The sequence below is a fragment of the Panthera pardus genome, unplaced genomic scaffold (assembly GCF_024362965.1).
Source record: "Panthera pardus isolate Hobbes unplaced genomic scaffold, ASM2436296v1 HiC_scaffold_15, whole genome shotgun sequence".
NCBI classification, from domain to species: Eukaryota; Metazoa; Chordata; class Mammalia; order Carnivora; family Felidae; genus Panthera; species Panthera pardus.
Genome location: NW_026526710.1, coordinates 48,132,770 through 48,156,528, shown reverse-complemented (window position 1 = coordinate 48,156,528; position 23,759 = coordinate 48,132,770). Strand labels below are relative to the sequence as shown.

Sequence of the window (23,759 nt, the reverse complement as noted above, 5' to 3'; positions counted from 1 at the left end):
CTGTACATTACTTATTTATTTTATAACTGGAAGTTTATACCTCTTGACTTCCTTCACCCATTTCCCATCTACTCCCATCTATTCTCTGTATCTATGGGCTTCGTTTTGTCTGTTCATTTGGTTTGTTTATTTTAGATTCCACATATTAGTGAAATCATACAGGCGTTGTCTTGCTCTGACTTATGCCACTTAGCATAATACCCTCTAAGTCCATGTTGTTGCAAATGGCAAGATTACTTTCCTTTTTATGGCTGACTAGTACTCCATTGTGTATGTATACACCATGTTTTCTTTATCCATTCATCCCTCAGTGGACCCTTAGGTTGTTTCCATATCTTGGCTATCGTAAATAATGCTGCGATGAACACAGGGGTGCATGTATCTTTTCAAATTAGTGTTTTCATTTTCTTTGGATAAATACCCAGAAGTGGAGTTGCTGGCTTTTATAGTAGTTCTATTTTAAATTTTTTCAGGAACTTCCACCCCATTTTCCATAGCAACTGCACCAGTTTACATTCCCACCCACAGGGGACAAAGGTTCCTTTTTCTCCACATCCTCAGCAACACTTGTAATGTCTTTGTCTCTTTGATAATAGCCATTCTGACAGGTGTGAGGTGATCTCTCCCTGTGGTTTTGATTTGCATTTCCCTGATGGTGAGTGATGTTGAGCCTCTTCTCATGTGTCCATTGGCCGTCTGCACAGCTTCTTTGGGAAAATGTCTATTCAGATCCTCTGCCCCTTTTAAAAATTGGATTGTTTTCTTGTTATTGTAACTCATTCATCCTTCACTCTTGGATGGCATTTTCACCATTTTAAGTGGAAGAAGTGGCATGAGGCCAGGCAGCCTGTAAGTGGTAGAGCTGGAGTGTAGACACAGCTTGTGTGGCTGAAGTTTCTGAACTGAAACTCAAGTCTCTGTTGTTTTTTAAAAAATTTTTTAAAATATTTATTTTTGAGAGAGACAGAGGGAGAGACAGAGTGTGAGCAGGGGAGGTCAAAGAGAGAGGGATACACAGAATCCAAAGCAGGCTCCAGGCTCTGAGCTGTCAGCAAAGAGCCTGACATGGGGCTCAAACTCCCAAACTGTGAGATCATGACCTGAGCTGAAGTTGGAGGCTGAACCAACTGAGCCGCTGGTAAAACTGCTTTCATTTCCTTGTATTGTCGCTCATATGAATATTGCTGCAAACTTCTTTTCGGTTTATTGTTGCCCCACTGTCTCTCTCCTTTTGGGTCAGCAGGAGTAACTGTTTTCCTAGAAATGACCTTGCACCCAACACGCCTTCCCCAGCCACCAGTCGCTGTTTATTAGTTCAAAGATGGCTGCCTGACCCAAGCTGGGTTGAGAAGTTTGTTCTGTAGGAATTTTGAAATTTAGGCAGAAAGATTTCAAAAGCTAGGGAAGGAGAGAGCAATGGAGGGAGGAGAGAAAATGAATCCATTTCTCTCTGCTTTAGCTAGAACATGTAAAATTCAGAAGCTACACGTAGTCATATTCCACTTTTTGGACTGCAGGATAGAGAAGAAAGCCTTTGGGGAGTGACAAAAAGGCAGAAGCACCAGAGAGAGACAGAGAATGAGGACTCTTGGGTTCTCTACAGCATTTCAGGCTTTCTCTCTTCCTGAGGCCCAGCTGTGACTCTGTCCTTGGATTCTGTGAAATGTGTCAGTTTTCCAAAAAGTTCTCTTTTGCTTAAGATAGCTACAGTTGGCTGTTGTCATTTGCCACAAAAGAATCTGAATGAATATTTTACAAAAAAAAAAAAAATTCTCTAGGCATTTCCCCAGTTGTCTGTCTCATAAACATATCGATAGGTCTGGAAGGAAGACAGTGTGAGTCAGGTCTGCAGATGTCCCTGCCATCAGCTGCGAGCAAAGACAATCTGAGTCACGCTGGCTTAACCAGTCAGGAGACTCACTGGCTCATGTGGCTACAAGCCCAGAGCAAGTGCAGGCTGTGGGGTGACTTAATCCGGAGGTAGCAGCACCATTTCCTTTTGCCTTGCCTCCTCCTCCACGACCTCTCCCTCTCAGGCGGGTGGTGAGATAACTACCACGTACGACTTCAAGGAAACTCTCCTACTGTCCCCAGTGCGTTTTCACGGCCCTTAATTCTTGCTACCATTCCTGTGGCCAGGGCAGTGTCGTGTGCTGAGGTGGGGCCCGAGGTCCTGAACCAGCATCTGGAATGTTGGATGCAGGACAAAGATTCATCCCTAAGATTATGGCTGCTCTTGTAGGGCAGGGGTGGGACAGATGATGGAGTTTCTTCCACAATCTGCTCAACGTCCCTTGGGCTCGCTGGCATCCTTAAATGCACTCCTTCCTCTTCCTTGTTGAGAAGCAAGAGTTATGAACAGCACTGGCTGTAAAGGCAGACTGCCTGAGATTTTTCAGATTTCTGGCTTTCCTCTGAGTCCTGTTCCTGTCTTCAGCAGCAGCTGCCCCTGTCATGATTCTTGCTTAAAGAAAACGCTGAGGTCTTTGGTCTGCACTGAGGAGCCTTTGCTCCCCACTGACCCTGATATGGCTGCTGACTGCCCCTTCTGAGATAGCCGGGGAGGCCAAGGATGAGCCAGGGAGCTCCCAGAGTCAGGGATCCTCTTGGCCATGTGCAAGCTGAGCCCGCTGCCAAGCTTTATCTGGGCTGATCTGCTTCTTGTAGTAACTTGATGTTTTTCTTGGCCCTGAATTTCTCAGCAGTGATACTGGGTATGAAGGTAGTTGGCATGAAATGAGTACTACCCTAGTGGTTGAGAGGCAGAACAGAACTCTCAAAACGGAATGCCTAGGCTTGGATCCCAGCTTGGAAGCTTACCAGCTGTATGACCTTGGACAGGCTACTTGATCTCTCTGCCCCCCATTCTCTTCATCTGTAGAACGGGGTTAATGATGGGTTGTGAGAATTAAGTGAGTTAATATATGTGAATCCTTTTGAAGAGTGTCTGGTACATAATAAGCCCGAAGTATTTCCTGACAATATTGTTATTGTCATTTATTATCTGAGGTTGAATTCCCAGGAAGTAGGTTCTGGGATAGGAATTTAGGTACAGTAAAGTTATCGGGCAGTACTTTGGGATCGACCACTGTGAGTGAGATTGGGATTGGGCAGAGGGAGGAATTTACCTGTGATGCAGTTGTAACGGAGCCCATAGGGAGAGGTGGGCAGGGAGTTGTCCTTCTTTGAAGCCTTTGTACCACCTCTCACTTCGCCTGCCTCCCTACCCCGCTATGAATAATGTTGGCTGCCGGCTTCCCCTGAGGACAGACGTAATAAGGAGGTGGGGCAATTTCCAGGGTGAGACCTGGCTGTGAGCCCCTAACAGACATCACGCTTGGAATGAGTGCTTTGGTCATGGAGGGGTGATCTGGGTAGTGCACTGCAGCATCCACAACATACATCATCCTACATGACCCACTTCTGAGATGCATTCACCCAGGAGTCAACACAAAGACGTGCAGTTGTGGGATCAGCAGCAGCTTCCACCATCTGGGCACTGTGTTGTCATCTTTATCAATCCCAGCTATAGCTCCTCAGGGGGCCTGTGTCTGAATGATAAATCACCCCCAGCTCCCCAGTATACAAAGAACCAGACAACTGATTAAAAAATGGTAAAACAGAAGGCTGGACAACAACACACCGTTCCAAAAACATATCCTATCCTGTTAGACAGGAATAACAAGAGCTCCCTGTCATGCAGAGAGGTGAGGTTCTTGGTTAACCACATTGCCAGCCTAAGCCTGTGCCCCCAAGAGGGTTGCCCTTTCTATTGCCTTTGTTGTGCCCTAGTTCTGTCCTCTGGGAAGATCTAGTCTGTCCAGTGTCCTCTTTGGCTATATCCAGGGTGAGCATCAACTCAGAAGCCTCTCCTAAGGACTACATCTGTTAAGCAACCTATTTCCTAATGGTAGGCTTTCCAGGTCATGGAACTGCTTGGAGATTGAATGGGCATAAGATATTTAAAAACACTTGCAAAAAAGCCCACAACAGACTTTTCTTATTGGCTTGAATTAAGTCATATCCAAATTTAAAGTAAGAAAGGTCTAAATGACTTAGGCCTGGGATCCTGAATTAATAATTGGGGAAGGGGATGGGTTTATCCCATAGAGGTTGGGCATACCTCTATAGAGGCCATCAGTTTCTCAACCCTTTGGCTGCTATCCGATGGGAAAGAGAAATAATAGATGTTGGTGAGCGATCCACATATTGCCCCATTAGCAATTTAACTGGACCAGCTGGTGGAAGAGGCAAGATACATAAAGCAGTAATGAATTCAAAAAAATTTGCAGGCTAATCTCCTTCAGTCACACTCAAGAATCCCCAATTGTACTTCTAGCCTAAAGAATTGCTTAAGGGAGACCATCTATTCCAGAATAAGGTTGAGGTAAAGGCTTAACAAGGGATTATGTCAGCAGCAGAGAGGAACAATTAGCATATCAATTATTTGGCCTTACTTATATCACTGTATTGTTCATTTCAGGAATTCTGATTTTGACCTATGACCCAGGACTCGTACTACCAGGTATTTATCCAAAGGATACAAAAATGCTGATTTGAAGGGGCACATGCACCCCAATGTTTATAGCAGCACTACCAAAACAATAGCCAAATTATGGAAAGATCCCAAATGTGCATCAACTGATGAATGGATAAGAATGATAAAGATAAGGAATGTATACACACACACACACACACACACACACACACAAAATGGAGTACTAATGGAGTACTACCCAGTGATCAAAAAGAATGAAATCTTGCCATTTGCAACAATGTGGATGGAACTAGAGTGTATTATGCTAAGTAAACTAAGTCAGTCAGAGAAAGACATATATATGATTTCACTCATATGTGGAATTAAAGAAACACAACAGATGAACATAAGGGAAAGGAAGGTAAAATAATATAAAAGCAGAGAGGGAGACAAACCCTAAGGGACTCTTAAATACAGAGAACAAACTGAGGGTTGCTGGAGGGGAGGTGGGTGGGGGGGGGGGATGGGCTAAATAGGTGATAGGCATTAAGGAGGGCAGTTGTTGGGATGACCACTGGGTGTTATATGTAAGTGATGAATCACTGGGTTCTATTCGTGAAACCGAAGTACACTGTATGTTAACTAACTTGAATCTAAATAAATAAAATTTTAAAATAAAGTAAAATAAAATAAAGAGTTTTGAAGATTTTTTAAAAATTCTAAAAAAAAAGAAGTTAAAAAAAAGAAATTCTGATTCTGACTAAAATGTAATTTGTGATCGACTTGTCTGTCTCCCAGTTAGGGACCCAATCTTATTCAACCTTATAGACCTAACATCTAGCAGAAGGTCTTAAACATGGTAAGAACATGATGAATGTTTGTTAAATGGCAAGTGGAAGTTCCTTGTAACTAGTCATGTACTCCACATTTACTGGCATTTTTATTTTTTAGAGAGAGAGAGCACGCAGAAATGGGGAGGAAGGGCAGAGGGCAAGAGAGACAATCTTAAGCAGGCTCCATGCTCGGTGCTGAGCCTGACATGGGGCTGGATCCCATGATCCTGGGATCATGACCCGAGCTGAAATTAAAGAGTTGGACGTTCAACTGATTGAGCCACCCAGGTGCTCAACACCCATACTGTTACTTTTAAAATGAGCTCTACTTGGAATGGAACTTTTTCTTCTCTCACCTCTCTATATACTTAGCACAAAATGCAGGAATATAGTACATTTTCGAGAAATGGAATCATTATTATTAATGTCAATATACCTTTATAAGCAAATGAAGTCTTCTAAATTATTTGAAAGTGGTTGAAAACAATTTGCTTTTGAGAGCGTATAAATATGTCAGCTATGTCCTGCAGGGAAAACTGTTCCTTATGGGAAAAGTGGAAATGTGTCTGGTTTTCCAAAGCCACATCTGTTTATAGAACACATGGAAACATACTAACAATTTCACAGATTCTCAGTGATGCAGGAGCTCTTCCACCCCAGTCCTCCATGAGCATCAGTACTTCTGGGATTTATCACATGTTTCCCACATATGCAGCAGGGCCTGTTCCCATTGGGCACTCTCACTGCTTCACAGTACCTTCTTGGTCAGATCACACCACCCCTGGCTGGCTGCTGCTTTGTACCTTTGCAGGGCTGCCCCAATTCTCTGCCTAACACAGGTTTTTTTGCCTGGTATCCTTACCTGTTTTTTTTTTTTTTTTTGAAGTTTTTTTATTTTGAGAGAGAGAGAGAGACAGCAAGTATGAGCAGGGAGGGGCAGACAGAGAGAGAGAGAGAGAGAGAGAGAGAGAGAGAGAATCCCAAGCAGGCTTTGAGCTGTGAGTATACAGCCTAATGTGGGGCTCAAACTCATGAACCGTGAGAACGTAACCTGAGCCAAAATCAAGAGTTGGAGGGGCATCTGGGTGGCTCAGACCGTTAAGGGGCTGACTTCAGCTCAAGTTGACCTCACGGTTTGTGAGTTCAAGCCCTGCATTGGGCTCTGTGCTGACAGCTCAGAGCCTGGAGCCTGCTTCAGATTCTGAGTGTGTAGGTCTCTCTCTCTCTCTCTGCCCTTCCCCTGCTTACTCTCTCTCTGTCTATCAAAAAAATGAATAAATGTTAAAATAAAAATAAATAAGAAAAAGAGTTGGACCCTCAACCAACAGAGCCACCCAGGTGCCCCTTTACCTATGCTTTTTTTATTGTTTAATTTTTTTTAAATGTTTATTCATTTTTGAGAGAGAGAGAGTGTAAGCAGGGGAGGGAAAGAGAGATGGGGGGACAGACGATCCAAAGCAAGCTCTGTGCCGAAAGCAGAGAGCCCAATGAGGGGCTCAAACCCATGGACCACAAGATCGTGACCTGAGCTGAAGTCAGACAATTAACCAACTAAGCCACCCAGGCGCCCCTACCTAGGTTTTTAATAGGCACCCCTGTCTCTGTTGGCTCTTATCACTGATTCTATATTAATATAGAAGATGTGAAATATATAAAATATTTTCATTTGCTTATATTGTCATTTATGGACACATGATAATTTATATAGTTTTACTGCATATTTTCGTGGCATTTATCCATGTACCCTAATTGATTGAACTAATCCCCTAGTATTGGACATTTGGTTAGTTTCTTTTTTGCTATTATAAATAATGCTGCAGTGACCGTCCTTGCAGTCATACCTGTACATTTCCATAATTTTTGCTTTAGGATCACAATAGCAAATTTAATCTGTTTTACATGCTTCTTAAAAACGAGGCAATGATTTCGTAAGTAGTTCAAGGACCGAATAGTTTTCAGAATTTAGAGGAGCAGCTGATAAAAATAGAAAACACTAACAAACGTACTGTGTCTACCAGCTTAATTACCAGCTACAACAATTCAAGGAAGAGCTGTCCAGTGGCCTAGAGCTAGTATCTTCCTGGCTACTTTGGTTTTGTGTAAATGCTGCTTACCATCAAGTAAACAATGTGGTTTTGAAAGAATTTTCAGACGTTTTATTGCTTTTGCTTTAAACATGTAATGAAGGCATTTGAAGCTAAAGAAAAGTACAACAGAATAAGAACTAAATGAGCTCCTTTAACTTGACCGTTTTTTACCTGTTTGAGTCATATAAACATTGAAACAGGAGAAGTAGAGTTTTAGAACAGTACATTCGGGAGAAGCTAATAAGGGGAACTCTAGTGAGGGCAAAGAAAGGGCTTCAGGAAATTTCTAAAGCAGACCTGGCTGTTTGATTTGCCAGGAAGCATAGGAAAACTAGCTGAAAAATGGAGATTAGGAAGGAGACAGCAGGTCTCACCATTTATGTTAGTTCTGCTTTGTTCCTTCTGCTGGCTTCTTCGCTGTCAACCAGCATCTGAATCTGGTTTGCCAGGGGCAAATCCCAGGTCAATCATGTACCTCTTATTCCAGTCTTCTTCCTTTTTCCAGAGTGGTTCTGTTCACCATAACCTTTACTCACCGAGAGGAAATTTCTCTATATCCACATAGATCTCCCAGTTGTGACACTACATGGGGTGACTTACAAAGTAGTCGCTTGCCTAAAATAATAGTAGCTATTATTCATATGTACCATGCACTTCCCCATTATTTGATTTTACCCTCACAATAAACCTAGGTTGTTCTAGTCTAACAGATATCTGGCTCACGCTTGCTGAAACAGTAGGAAATTGTATGGGTTCATATTTAAAAAAAAAAAAAGTTCAATATTGGCTTCAGGCAAAGTTTGATCAGGGTACTGTTTCCATTTCCCTGGAATTCTGTTCAATTTTATATATCTGCTGTGTTCTGAAGCTAAACTCCCTGGTTAAATGGAATGGGTGCTGGTGGTAGTGGGCACTACATTTTTGCTTTTTGAAACACTGTTGAGGTAGGGCTCCGACATATGAATTTTGTGGGGACACCATTCAGTCCACAGTCTTTCCTAGCTCCTTAGCCATCCCAGGTTTAATCATTAGCAAGGAGAATGAGATTCTTGTGATTGTCTTAGGTGGATCAGCTGAAGTAAAAGGAATTTGGGGAAGTCAACTAGAAAGTGTATGAAAAGTAGGTACAAATGAGGAAACTGAATTTAAGAGATGTTAAATGACCAGCGAAGGTCGTGTATATAACTAGTGGGAGAGTCAAGATTTAAACTCAGCTGACTGTGAAGCCCTTGTTCTTTGTACCCCGTGACACTAGTGTCTCGTTTGCTCTTCCAGTTTGCAGTTTATCTGTTCCTTCTGGTTTTATTTTTTTAATGTTTTTTAATGTTTATTTATTTTTGAGACAGAGAGAGAGACAGAATGTTGGGGGCGGGGGGGGGTGTGGCTCAGAGAGAAAGGGAGACAGAATCCAAAGCAGGCTGCAGGCTCTGAGCTGTCAGCACAGAGCCTGACGCAGGGCTGGACCCCACAAACCATGAGATCATGACCTGAGCCAAAGTTGGATGCCTAACCAGCTGAGCCACCCAGGCGCCCCAGTTCTTTGTCACTTGAGGCTGTTTTCTCTTTCCCTAGCAGATACCCTGCCCTGGCCTTGCAACCGGAGCGGATAACCCAGGACCCTGAGCTCCATGTTCCCACCTCGGGCTGCAGGCACGGAGGGCCAGACCCAAATGGGAAGGTTCCTGATGCTCTTTGGACCGCTATTTAAAAACTTTTTACAGGGGCGCCTGGGTGGCTCAGTCGGTTGAGCGTCCGACTTCGGCTCAGGCCATGATCTCATGGTTTGTGGGTTCGAGCCCTGCGTTGGGCTCTGTGTTGACCGCTTGCTCAGAGCCTGGAGCCTGGAGCCTGCTTCTGATTCTGTGTCTCCTCTCTTTGCCCCTTCCCTGCTCACGCTTTGTCTCACTCTGTTTCTCAAAAATAAATAAATGTAAAAAAGAAAACTAAAAAAAATTTTTTTTTTTTTACAAAGTCCTTGCTTCCTAAGGGCCTTTTAAGTGCTCCTTCTTACCTTCTTTGGTGGGATGCCACCCCTGTACTTTCCTGAAATGCCCCCTCTTGTCCAACCCGCTGCTTGCAGAACTCCAAACAGGCCTTCCATTGTCTGATCTCCTCATACTTGTGCACACTGCTCAACCTGACTGGAGGCCCCTGATTACGCTGTGTGCCCCCCCAATGGAAAAAATAGAAATATTGAAGTAAGATACCATGATACTGTGATTTATAGTGGGAAATATAGATTTGGTCTTCATCCTTGTTTCTGTTTCACAGACCTCCAAAAACTCTTGGAATTTCTTGAGTGATAGGAGCACCGGCAGCAACTTTTGCTATAGCATTTGGTCTCTTATTCTTGGCTCCTGAAATAGCTTCAGAGCCGTAAAGCTGAAAGGATTGTCTTGTTATTTAGAACAAGCCCCTTTCAACTACACACGAGTTTATCTTACCGAGGTGACATAAACACAGGTTCCTCTAAGGATGGGAGCTGGTTGCCAGGGGAACCAACCATGATCACAAGATGGCACTTTCAGTCCCACCCTCCAACCTCCAGGAAGGGAAGAGGGGCTGAAGGTTGAATCAGTTGCCAGCGGCCAGTGACTTAATCAACTTTGTCTATGTCATGAACTCTCCATAAAAGCTTAAAAGGACAGGGTTTGGAGAGCTTTGGGGCGGGTAAACGCGTGGAGGTTGAGGGTAAGGGTGTGTTCAGAGAGGGCAAGGAAGCTCCACGCCCCTTCCCAGATGCCCTGTCCTATGCATCTCTTCCATCTGGCTTTTACTGAGTTATATCTTTTTGAAATAAACCAGGAATCTAGTAAATAAATTGTTTTCCTGAGTTCTGTGAGCCGCTCTGGCAAACTAATCAAAGCTGAGGAGGGGTTGTGGGAACTTCCAATTTATACTTGGTCAGTCAGAAGCAAAGGTGGCAACCCAGACCTGTGACGGGCAGGTAAAGTGGTGGCGGTGGGCAGTCATGTGGGACTGAGTCCTGTTGAAATACATTTCTAGGCCCAAGATGGAGCTGCTTAGGGTTCCACATCAGCAAACTAAAACTTAGATAATGTCGGCATCCCTGTAAATGCTCACTTGACTAGAATCTCAGTATATCCAGCCAGCCAGTCCCCAACTGCCAAGAATCTGTAATTATTTCCCTGTTCTAAATAAGGTCAGATATGGGGTGCCTGGGGGGCTCAGTTGGTTAAGAGCCCGACTCTGGATTGGGTCATGATCTTGCGCTTCATGGGTTCGAGCCCCATGTTGGGCTCTGTGCTGACAGCTCAGAGCCTGGAGTCTGCTTCGTGGATTCTGTCTGTCTCCCTCTCTCTCTGCCCCTCCTCAGCTCATACTCTGTCTCTCTCTCTCTCAAAAATAAATAAAACATTAAATAAATAAATAAATAATGAATAAATAAATGAATAAATAAGTAAATAAGGTCCGATATGCAACTTCAGCCAATCAACTGAAAAATACCTTTTCCTTATTCTGATTGACCTGCCCGCCTTATAAGGAAATCCTCGACCTCCTAGCCAATCACGTCCTGTTTCCATATTGCCTCTTCTAACATTTTATAAACCTCGCTCTTTCCCAAACAGCCCTTTGGAAGAATGCCCCACTGCCTGTGAGGCACTGGACTCCCCCAACCATGGATTGCTTTCCAATGCATAAAGGACATCGAACTTCTTATTAAATTGCTTTATTTTTGTCAATTGAGAGTGCCTAACCTGTGGGATCTGACACTATTCCCAGGTCGATACTGTCAAAATTGAGTAAAATTGTGGGGCGCCCAGCTGGGATCCCAGAATTGCTTGGTGTGTCAAAAGTGAGGTATTATTGTCATCGAGTATTGAGAGTAGGGGAGACACCGATGGGGTATACTTTTTGTCCTTTACAGACACGTGGGCTCAAGCCCTCTCTTCTGTTCCCTGGCTGAGTGACTAAGGAGAAGTTGCTTAAACCTTTGGAGCCTCAGTTTCTTCCTTTGTAGATTATGGATACTAATACCCATTTCATGAGGTTAATCTGAGGAATCGGAATTTGTCTGTGAAAATACCGTAACGAGTAATAAGTAAATAAGTAATAAATTACTTAATAAATGGAAAGTCTCACTTCCTTCATAAGTTGTCTTTCATCTTCTTGATCTGAAGTGGCTACTCTCTCTCTGAACTGTCATAAAAACCACAGCTAACACAACTGGTTTGACTATTAACCAGGTGCTATATTGTGATAATTCTCCTGTTGCGGTCTTAGACTTCATTTGAAAACTCATAACTATTTAACTTTCCAGTTGGATTATAAACATGTTGCCATCTCTGTATTATGCAGCATAGTGTTTTGCCCATATCTGGAAAGAATACCCAGTGCAAAACTTTCTCTTCTTCAGGCATGGTTAACACTACTTCAATATGCTAAACTAATACCAGTCATTCTTAACTATGAAGCTGACAGTAGAGACCTGACCTAGGAAGACTATGTCCCCCTGCATTTTGAAAGATTGCAGGGGTCATTGTGAATAAGGACACAGACTCTTATTAGTACTATTTTTTCTCTCTCTTTTTTTTTTTTTTTTTTTTGAGAGTGGGGAGGAGAGAGTGGGTGTGAGCAGAGGAGGGCAGAGAGAGGGAGCGAGAGAATCCCAAGCAGGCTCCACCCTCAGTGCAGAGACTGATGCCATGATTGATCTCACTAACCATGAGATCACAACCTGAGCCAAAATCAAGAGTAGGACGTTGGGGTGCCTGGGTGGCTCAGTCGGTTGAGCGTCCGACTTTAGCTCAGGTCATGATCTCACAGCTCATGAGTTCGAGACCTGTGTCGGGCTCTGTGCTGACAGCTCAGAGCCTGGAGTCTGCTTCGGATTCTGTGTCTCCCTTTCTCTCTGCCCCTCACCCATTTGCATTCTCTCTCTCTCTCTCTCTCTCTTTCAAAAATAAAAATATTAAAAAAAAATTTAAGAGTAGGACGCTTAACCAACTGAGCCATGCAGGTGCCCCCACGTTGTGTTCTGATGTGGATGTGGTTAGTACCGACTTTGAGATTCCCAGTCACTCCAAGGGTAGTTCACTCAAGTCCCCACACGTGGTCCTAGACCACAGTTCCCATTTTAATACCCTTTATCCCAATTTATAAAGATGGCTTCTGCCTTGGTTCCTGTTGCAAAAGTTGTTTTCCTGGTATCCTTCTGAGCACCACCCCCCCCCCCCAAGAATGACAGGATGTATTGTCCTAAGTAGGAATCTCTTGAGGATGAAAAGGAATGTTATTCATATTTCTATTAAGACTCACTTATATTAAGGCATCACACAGTACTATTCTAGGCCAACTATCCATCCTTCTCCTGGTACTGGAGCTTTGTCTTACATTTGCTTCTTCTTCCTTTGAAGACTAAGAGCCTGTCCCTGAAATCCAGTTTGGTTGATGAGTGGATCTCCCACACACAGACTGCCCTACCTGAGGACAGTGTCTTTTGCCCTTGTGTATGAACTCCTGCTCTCAGCTGAGACAAAGTCTCCCATCCCCTTCCTAGGGGAATGAGTTGGGCCAAGTCCCAAGATGAGTGCCTGCTTTACTCTGAGAAAATAGCCATGTTTTCGTGTGATTGGGCAAGTGCTGCTGTTAGCCAATTATCTGGTTAAAGTACAAGCAGTGCTCAAATAAGGGCACATAGACACAAGGTGCTTTGCACGTAGAGCACTCTGCCAGTACCACGTGTGCTGTAATCTATCGCACTCCCAGCCCTGCACCAAGTAGGTCAATGGGTCAGAGTGCTTTTGGAAGTTCCAGCAAACCTATGTCACCTTGGCTGTGACTCCCAAGCAGCTTCCCTCTCACCCCCAGCTTTTCTCCTGGGGGCTCTCTCCGACTTTCTGCCAAGTCATGAACTTGGGTTTTAGGCACCACTTGACACCAAACTTCTCAAGTCATCTCTGCCTGTCATTACAATTCCTCCTTGAGTAAAAAGCACTTTCCCTAGAAGGCCATATCAAAAGTGTACATTCATGGTGTCTGAGTGGTTCAGTTGGTGGAGCGGGACGACTTTGGTTCAGGTCAGGATCTCACGGTTCCTGGGTTTGAGCCCTGTGTCCGGCTTGCACTGACAGTGCCCAGCCTGCTTCGGATCCTGTCTCCCTCTCTCTCTGCCCCTCCCCCACCTGAAAAAAAAAAAAACATTGGAAGTTTTTTCAAAAAATAAATAAAAATGCACATTCCCTTGAAGGGAAAGAATGCTAATTATGACATATAAGATGTCATTGCTTTTGGGTTATCAGAATAATGATAATTCAGAAGGCAGAGCTTTTAAAGGTGGGGAGGGTGTCCTAGACGTATTTGCCAAAGGGTTTATCAGTATAGTTTCATCTCCTTGAAGGTATTTCCGTTAAATAGGAAGACAAGATCGGAAGAGTCCAGTTAAAAGATCTTCCTTCAAGTAAGCTCAGTCCCCTTTTCCTGGTCTGTATCTCCCTTTGGTGATCTCTCCAATTCTGGAAATTCAGGTCAACTCAATTCAATGAGCATTTATTGAGGCCAACTTTGTGCATGGTATTGTACTAGGCACTGGTGACACCAAGGAGAATAAGACAGGGGCCTGGCCTTGAAGAAACTCAAAACTTGGTGGGCCATTCAAAAGAGAATTATATATCCCATAAAACTTACTATCTGCCTTCATTTAGTCAAAAATTCAGCCCCAACATGTTGTTTTACTTCATTTAAAAATTACACGTGCGCGCGCACACACACACACACACACAATTATTAGAAAAACAAAACAATTGCGCTAAAAATGATCCACCACTCATGTATACCTGCTGAAAAAGAATACATTAGACATGTCTCTTTTAAGGAAAATTTCCCATTAGATTGCAAATGTATTCTAATTCTCTATGACTTCTAAAGGTTTGTTTTTTTAATTGTTGAGTCTGTATGTCTAAAGTAGATTAAATACAACTAGATTCACATTTACAGTAAATCCCAGTGCATGGTGCCTTCCCACCTGTAGGAGCCAGAGGAAAGACAAAGATGGTGGAATGGAGTATGATGGCTGTCTTCATAAAACTGAAAAGCTGCAACCTGCACGGGAGATGTGCTCACTCTGGTTTTCTTCAAAAGACACATGGGTCCGGGTAAGCATCTCTGGGCACATTTAGGAGGAACATTAGCAAAAGTCTTCTAATTACTAAATTTCCTAAAAATACAAAGAGTTTCCTAGAGATAGTGAGTTCTTTTTCACTAGCTTTAAATAAAGTTGAAGCTAGAGACCCTTGGGTAGCTCAGTGGGTTAAGTATCTGACTTCGGCTCAGGTCATGATCTTGCTGTTGGTGAGTTCGAGTCCCACGTTGGGCTTTGTGCTGACAGGTCAGAGCCTGGAGCCTGCTTCGGATTCTGTGTCTTCCTCTCTCTCTGCCCCTCCCATGCTCATGCTCTGTTTCTCTCTGTCTCTCAATAATAAATAAACGTTAAAAAAAATTTTAAAATAAAGTTGAAGCTAGACAACCTGTTGAAAGGGATGCTATAAACATGAAGATGCCTTTATTTTTTACTGAGGCCTCTATGGGCTATACTCAAGGGAGGGAAGGAGGGACCCCCGAAGGATGCTGGGCCGGTTTGAATGGCACTGAACATTTTGAAGGCCGCCTTTTTTCTAAAATATGAGTAGGGCGTATTTATTGAATGAACCTCTTTTCTTGGGAATGGAAGGAGCTTGATAAAACACAATATTATCTTACGCAGATTTGGAAACTCTCAAGGAAACTAGGAGTGATGATTGGGTCCCCAGGTTTTGTCAACTTATAAACTCACCTCTGTTTGAGGAGTGACCCACTTGAAGCTGAAAGGCTATTGCTTTAAAAAAGAGACAGAATCTGGGACATTATTCAAGAATTTAGAACAAAGTTTAAACCCAAACTGGGATCAGTGCCTGGGTATTCATCAACTTTGCGAATAAAAACAAAATAAAATTGAAAAAAATCTGTTGATATTAAGTAAGGAAGGAAAAAAGTCATAGGTACATTTGCCTGTTTGTGAAGATGTACTTTTAATGTTGCTCCTTGTAATGTGCCATCGATGACAATTTAGATACAAGTTTTAAACCAATTGCACAATTCCTTCATAACTGTTTTAGAAAGGGCTGTATCATTAATTTGAAAAAACTGGTCACAATGAAACTGTGATTTATAGTAAGAAATGCGTATTTGGTCTTTATCCCCCTTGTTCACACAGAGCTCCTAAAATGCTTGGAATGTTCTAGGTGATGAGAGTAATAAAAGTATCTTTGGTTATGTTAATGAAACGACTTTGGAAAGCACCTAAGGAAACGAGCCAATCTCACTGTATGAAGGTTTGAGTTTTTAATCCCACCCCTCAACCTTGAGGGAGGAGAGAGAAGCTAGGGTGGAATCAATCACCAATGGCCACTGAGTTAATCACTAATATCTGTGTAATGAAGCCTCCATAAAAAATGAAAAGGACAGGATTCAGAGAGCCTCTGGGTTGGTGAACACATGGAAATTCAGGAAGAATGGCGTGCCTGTAAAGGGCTTGGAAGCTCCATGTCCTTGTCCTGTGCATCTCTTCTATCTGGCTATTCCTGAATTAGATCCTTGTATAGTAAACCAGTGATCTAGTAAGATGTCTCTCTGAGTTCTGTGAGCCACTCTGGCAAATTAGTCAAATCTGAGGAGGGTCTTGGGACCCTCTGATTTACAGCCAGTCAGAAGTACAGGAAAAAACCAGGACTTGTGACTGGCATCTGAAGTCCAAGGAGGAGGTCATGGGAACCTCCAGTCTGTAGTTGGTTGGTCAGAAGGATGGGTGACACCCTGGACTTGTGATTGGTGTCTAAAGTGGGTGAAGGGGAGAGAGAGTCTATAGGACTAAGCCTCTACCCTGTGGGATCTGATGCTATCTCTGTAGATGTGCCAGAATTGAGTTGAATTGAGTTGACATCTAACTGGTGTCCCATGAATTGCTCGTTGGTGTGGAGAAACACCCCAGTCCAACACTGGAATTAGTATCAGAAGCTTTTTATTCATTTTATTTTATTTTTTATTTTTTTAATTTACATTCAATAGACCTTTTTCTTTTATAAGCAGTACATGTGTCAGTGATACACATAGCAGAAATCTTCTTTGGATTTTTGTTTTTGTTTTGTCTTAGGTTTTTCGTGTGTGTTTCTCAAGGGGATTGTCATGCTTCCCTTTATTTGAGCCTGTCTCAGAAGCTTCAGAAAAGGCAATTGATTCCAAGACTCTTAAGACTCACTTGTATCAGAATCTCTGGAGGCAGAGTGCTTTAGCAGTGTCCCCAATGATTTGCATGGATATTGAAGTTTTGAAACCCGCTGCTGTTATCGCTATTGAATTTCTCAAAACACAGGTAGCCCCTCTCCTTTTGGAGTCCTACCCTCTCAGGGTATTCCTCTTCTTCAGTTTCTTGCTTTTTCTCTGTCACTGGTGCTTCTACTGTTGCAGGCAAAATGGAAAACTTGCCTCATCCTGAGAAAATATAGTTGGAGCCCTCTTCCTGTATTTTTTTTTTCTTAATGCCGAATGTTGGGGAAGAGGTAGAATAGAGAACACACACCCTAGGCAGAGATGGTTTTGTTAATAAGATCAATCACTATAGTACACACATACACCATCAAGATTTGAAACTAGAGCTATCCTTGTGTTTTCTTTTTTTATAAATTTTTCTTAAATGTTTTATTTATTTTTGAGAGAGAGAGCGAGCAGGGGAGGGGCAGAGAGAGAGGGAGACACAGAATCTGAAGACAGGTTCCAGGCTCTGAGCTGTCAGCACAGAGCCCGACGCGGGGCTCAAACTCACAAACCGTGAGATCATGACCTGAGCTGAAGTTGGACGCTTAATCGACTGAGCCACCCAGGCGCCCCAAACCTAGAGCTATCCTTAAAAGTAATACATGCTTATGGCAAAAAATTAAAACAATGCAAAAGGATACACAGTGAAAAATAAGTACCCCCCCGCCCCCAGTAACACCCACCAATGACATACTCCTGTGGCCAGTTTATGAGGTATTCTCCAAGGATGCTTTATGCACATCAAGCATACAGATATACATATAAACCCCTTTTTGTACACAAATGGGAGCATACTATACACAACATTCTATGGCTTCCTTTTTTCATTGAATAGATCCTCTTTTGTCACTTCATGGGTCAAAAGATGATACCGAGATCTCTTCAATGCTATGCTCATTCTGTTTCTAGGCTTTCCAAATTATGCTTCCTTCAAGGCATCCTTCAGTATAACTGTAATGAGGTGGCTGTGGATTATTCAATTGCACTCTGTTATTTGGGTTCATCCTAGGCTGATCTTAGATTCAGTCAACAATATCGCACAGCTTACAGATAAGAGGAAGTTAAAAAGGATGCAGAATAGGAGAAATTGCTGAATCACACACTATGTATTTGCTAGGGCAGTAGTTTTCAACTGTCGATTGTGACCCACAGATAGGTTGTGAAATCCACTTATTGGGTTTTAAAATCCAGGATACATTAGAATGTAATAAACGTAGAATAGAAAATAGATACAGCACGTATAGAAGAGGTAAGTAGTATTTGATAAAACATTTGTTTCAGTTTTACATTCACAAGCATGTATGTGTACTGGTTTCTGACATGAAATATATCCCTAACTGAAGTCACAGGAAAAAAGAAAAAACAACAGAAAAAAAACATTGTCCCCACATGCGCTCCTTGGGAAAGTAAGTCCATTAAAACTTAAGAAAAAGTTAGAGGTGTGCGGTCAAATAAGTTTGAAATATGTCTGAGAACCAATTTGCCTTTTGGAGATTCAGAACTCAGGTTAGTATATGAAAAGCCCTTTATAGTCTTACAGTGAAGAAGCTTGTTTAACCAAACATTTCCCAAAGATTGGCTGCAGAACTTTTCTCGGTATTCCAGAGATAGCATTAACATCCTCCATCAGGGGTGTGAGAAGAAGCACAATTTCATCTGTGCTGTCATGGCCTTCAATTTCTACTGGCAGGCTGTTTTCTTTGAGAGTGCTAAGTCCTGTCCCCAAATCCGATCTACTTCTGTCTCACCCAGAATGTTACAAAGAGGGCTAAGACCTCTTCTCAAGCTTCCTCCAATCCGGGCATGCTAAGGCAACTAGTCTGGGGCCAGAGTGTGAGAACCCAGGGCCTTCTCTTAATAATTCCTTTTGCAGCTCCGATGGTATAACAAGGAGCACTGGCTTAAGCGCCAAGAGTCCTAACATCTAGGAGTGATGCAGTAACTAACCAGATTAAGATACTATCACCTTGGACAAGTTACATACGTCCTTTATGTTGCCAGTTATCATATCTAAAATAAGGAGGTTGCACACTGATTTTGGAGGTCCCATTTTGCACCAATATTTGGGTCTTTATCTGGTGTTCTTTTTTTTTTTTTTTTAACGTTTATTTATTTTTGAGAGACAGAGTGTGAGTGGGAGAGGGACAAAGAGAGAGGGAGGCATAGAATCTGAAGCAGGCTCCAGGCTCTGAGCTTTCAGCACAGAGCCTGATATGGGGATTGAACCCATCAACCATGAGATCATGACCTGAGCTGAAGTTGGACACTTAACCTACTGAACCACCCAGGTGCCCCTGGGTCTTTAACTGGTGTTCTTAAATCTTTACAGTAATTCTGAAACTTCTTCCCTCCAGCCTTTGCTTCCTTCTTTATTTTTTTCTTAAAGTTTACTTATTTATTTTGAGGGGGGGAGAGAGAGAAAGAGAGAGAGAGAGAGAGAGAGCCAGAGAGAGAGGGAGAGGGAGAATCCTAAGCAGGCCCCACTCTGTCAGCACAGAGCCTGACCCAGGGCTCGATCTCCTGAATCGTGAGATCATGACCTGAGCCTAAATCACGAGTTGGATGCTTAACCGACTGAGCTACTCAGGTGCCCCTCCTTTCCTTCTTTCTCGACTTACTTTCAAAAGTTGTTTTGAGAGCCTGCTCTTTGCCAAGCATTGTATCAACTGTTGGAGACATGGTGAACAAATTTTTACATCCCGTACCCAGCAATTACCTGCTTGGACAAAATGATAATTCCTAACTCTCTCTAACTTCGTCCCAAGTGAATTTTGAGAAGGATAGTCTTGTGTCTGATCATTATCATTACTACAGAAAACATTTCTTCATTTTACTGAAACATCTATTCTGCTCAAAAATAAATAAATATATGACTCATATTTACATTAGAAAATTGATCATGCCAGTTTTCTATTTGGGATGCTTCCCCAATACTATCCTCCTTGTTCCCTTGGAGAAGGGCCATAATATCTATAAGTGCTGCCACCATACAACAGCTGGTCTCAGTTCTTATGTTCATGTTCTAAACAAGCCCTATCCAGTGGAAATTAGTTCAGGCAAGAATCATTTCTGAGCAGCTGACAGACTGACTTAAACCTAAGCATCAAGGTGGACACAAAATTAAATGTCCCATAACCTTTATCTTCTGCAAGTTTTCTTTAAAACACACATATATATGGGGAACCTGGGTGGCTCAGTCAGCTAAGTGTCAGACCCTTGATTTTAGCTCAGGTCATGATCTCACAGTTCATGAGTTTGAGCCCCACATCTGGCTCTGTGTTGGAAGTTCGGAGTCTGCTTGAGAGTCCCTCTCCCTCTCTCTCTGCTCCTCCCTGCTCTCTCTCTCTCTCTCTCTCTCTCTCTTTCTCTCAAAGTAAATAAATAAACTTAAAAAAATAATAAAACATACATAAACAAAATAAGCAAAATATGAGGGCTATTCCGTTAACGGCCCTCAGAAATACCTGCCACATACATGACAGTCACCGTAAACTTTATTTTTAGAAAACTTCCTACTTGTTAGTTGACATTTAAAAATTTTTCTAATGTTTATTTAGTTTTGAAGGAGACAGAAACAGAGTGTGAGCAGGGAAGGGGCAGAAGAGAGGGAGACACAGAATCCGAAGCAGGCTCCAGGCTCTGAGCTGTCAGCACAGAGCCCCACGCGGGACTTCAACTCATGAGCTATAAGATCACAACATGAGCCTAAGTCAGACACTTAACTGACTGAGCTATCCCAGCGCCCCTGTTAGTTGACATTTAAAAGGTATATTTTCCAAGGGTGCTTGTCTGACTCAGTCATAGGAGCATGAAACTCTTGATCTCAGAGTTGTGAGGTAGAGCCCCATATTGGATGTAGAGATTACTAAAAAAAATTAATAAAGTTAAAAAATAAATAAACTTTAAAAATAAATAACTAAAAAGTAAAAAAAATAAGGTGTACTCTCCACATGATGGAAGATAATCATCGCATTTTACTTTGTACTCATCAGATCATATCTGGAACACTGTTTGATTCTAATTACTGCATTTTTATTTTTATTTTTTTATTGTTTAATATAACTTATTGTCAGGTTAGCTAACATACAGTGTATACGATGTGCTCTTGGTTTCGGAGGCAGATTCCTGTGATTCATCGCTTATGTACAACATCCAGTACTCATCCCAACAAGTGCCCTCCTCAATGCCCATCACCCATTTCCCCCTCTTCCTCCACCCCCCAATCAACCCTCAGTTTGTTCTCTGTATTCAAGAGTCTCTTATGGGTTTGCCTCCCTCTCTCTTTGAAACTATTTTTCCCCTTCCCCTTCCCCATGGTCTTCTGTTAAGTTTCTAAAGTTCCACATATGAGTGAAAACATATGATAGCTGTCTTTCTCTGACTTAATTCACTTAGCATAATACCCTCCAGTTCCATCCATGTTGTTGCAAATGGCAGGATTTCTCATTGCCAAGTAGTATTCCATTGTATATATAAACCACATCTTCTTTATCTCTTCATTGTTCGATGGATATTTTGAAAATCTCTTTCCATGATTTGGCTATTGTTGAAAGTGCTGCTATAAACATTGGGGTGCATGTGCCCCTATGCATCAGCACTCCTGTATCCTTTGGATAAATTCCTAGTAGTGCTATTGCTGGGTCATAGGGTAGTTCTATTTTTAATTTTTTGAGGAACCTCCACACTGTTTTCCAGAGTGGCTGTACCTGTTTGCCTTCCCACCAACAGTGCAAGAGGGTTCCCGTTTCTGCACATCCTCGCTAGCATCTGTTGTTTCCTGATTGTTAATTTTAGCCACTCTGACTAGTGTGAGGTGGTATCTCAGTGTGGCTTTGATTTGTATTTCCCTGATGAGTGATGTTGAGCATTTTTTTCATGTGTCTGTTGGCCATCTGGATGTCTTCTTTGGAAAAATGTCTATTAATGTCTTCTGCCCATTTCTTCACTGGATTATTTGTTTTTTGGGTGTTGAATTTGGTAACTTCTTTATAGATTTTAGAGAAACACAGACAAATGAAAGTATTCTCAGAGAAGTGAAGGGAAAATGGAAAAGGAACTAAAAACCATGCCTGAATGGAACTGTTAAAGATGTGTATATTTTTAGTCTAGAGAAGAGCAGATTATAAAGGCACATGGTACTTAGCTGGCTCTCTTCATATATGTAAAAGGAGATAGTATTTTTGTTATATAATGCTCTAGAGAGCAAAATCCAGACAAAGGGTAAAAGTCATGAGGAAGCATGTTTCAGTTCAGGCTAAGATGTGGCTTAGACATTGGCTTTGGTATTCAGTCATCAGAAGCAACCAAGTAGAGGCTAGACTATCACCTGACTGGAATATTGTAGCTTTTAATTCTAGTTTGAATATTAGATTTTATGTCCCTTCTTGTCCTTTGATCACTCGGTGTGAAACCCAGAATCTGATGAAGGAACTAAGCCACACTGCACAATTCTACAATATATTTGAAAAGCTTTAGCTGGTACAAGTTGATACAGAACCTAGGTGGGTTTTTTTGGAACTGTGTTACTCACAGCTCTAAACTGACTGCAATGTAGTGCGTGATCTCATTCATATTTTTGATGTGTATTTTCCAAGCATAAGTAGTATAAAATATCTCATACAATGACTTCATGGACACAATTTCAAGATATGTATAACTTGCAGAGCCAGAAATGTAGTCTTCTGGCTTTTTAAAAATTGAAACTTTAAGAGAATTTTCTTAAAATAGAATGAGTTGAACTTGCCCTGCAATTTTGTGGAAGAAAACCTGTTATCAATTTTCAGAGAACCATCCTGGAAAGTGCTCTCTGACTTTCAGAAGTAGGATGAAAATCATATCCCATGGGTATCACATCCTGTGTGTGGGTAAAGTGGCTCTATAAAGTGTCACTCATAGAGGCGTGCCCTGAGTGAGGGGTTGGGAAATGGGTGACAGAACAAAGCCGAGGAATGCATGTAGCCTGAGGTGGGAGAGGGGGCGGCCATGACATAAGAACGAGGCTCTGCAGGAGAAAACAGGAAGGACTGGTAGGGCCACTGCAGTCAGGGGTTTCAGCATTTAGCAAAGCAGATGAGATTAAGCACAGATCCATTCAAGGCTGCTGGAAAGAGTAAGAGTCCCCTTTCCTTTCCAGAAGGTCACTCAGATGGATGAAAGGAGAATTGTATACTCTCAGATTTCAATGCATTGGTGTTGAAGAATAGAGAAGCCTACAGATTCTGATGGTAAAAGTACTACTTTATATTTGCATACTATCTTTGAAATACTATTTTGAATAGTATAGGATTTTGAAGAGTATTTGAAATATTATTTTCCAAAGTTCTTTTCATTTAATGGAACCAGATATAACACTGTAGAAACTTTAAAATATGCTTGATATTTTTGGAGTTCCAAACCGGCTTAATGACTGCAAAATTCAGGCTATCGAATGTCTCTGTAAGGCCAGTGAATTTTGTGGGTATCAATAATAACTTCTGCATTTTATTTTTGTAGTAACTAATACAAAGATCATGTCTTCAACTTCACATTCTGGTCCATTGTATATTTCGGAAGGTTAGAATTATTTTTGTGATGCAAAATACTGTCCAGAGGGAAACTGGGCCAGGACATTGACTCGATTGCTTAAAAGCATGGACAACAGATCCAAGATGCATTTTATAAGTTTATTCTGGTTTATTCTAATAAACCTTATGTTCATATGGTTTTAAGGCTTGTACCAGTGATTCCTCAAACTAAAGCAGAAATGTTGAGTATTATTTTCAAATCAATATTCTTCATACTTTGTGGTCTTTTTTAAGAAAATGCCAACTCTATTATTTCTCAAGTACAATATTAAGAATTCTACTCACATCCATTTATTGAGTATTTTTTGAGGAGAAACTTGAAATACAAGTTATGACATTATAAAGAGTCAGGGCAATAGAAGGGGTACAGCATATAATAGATAAGAATGTGGAGTCAGAGTCTGTCAGAGTTTAGATTCTAACCCTACCACTTACTACATGGGACTTCCTGGGTGAGTCAATTTCTCTGTGACTTGGTTTCCTCAGTTGT

At 42.0% G+C, this 23,759-nt stretch overlaps 1 long non-coding RNA gene across 2 annotated transcripts in view; it reads right to left on the bottom strand.

The window, feature by feature from the left end:
- The window catches only part of LOC109276436 (uncharacterized), a 55,407-nt gene that overhangs the window by 10,658 nt on the left and 20,990 nt on the right, over positions 1 to 23,759 (bottom strand). The gene's annotated exons all lie outside the window — the stretch shown is intronic.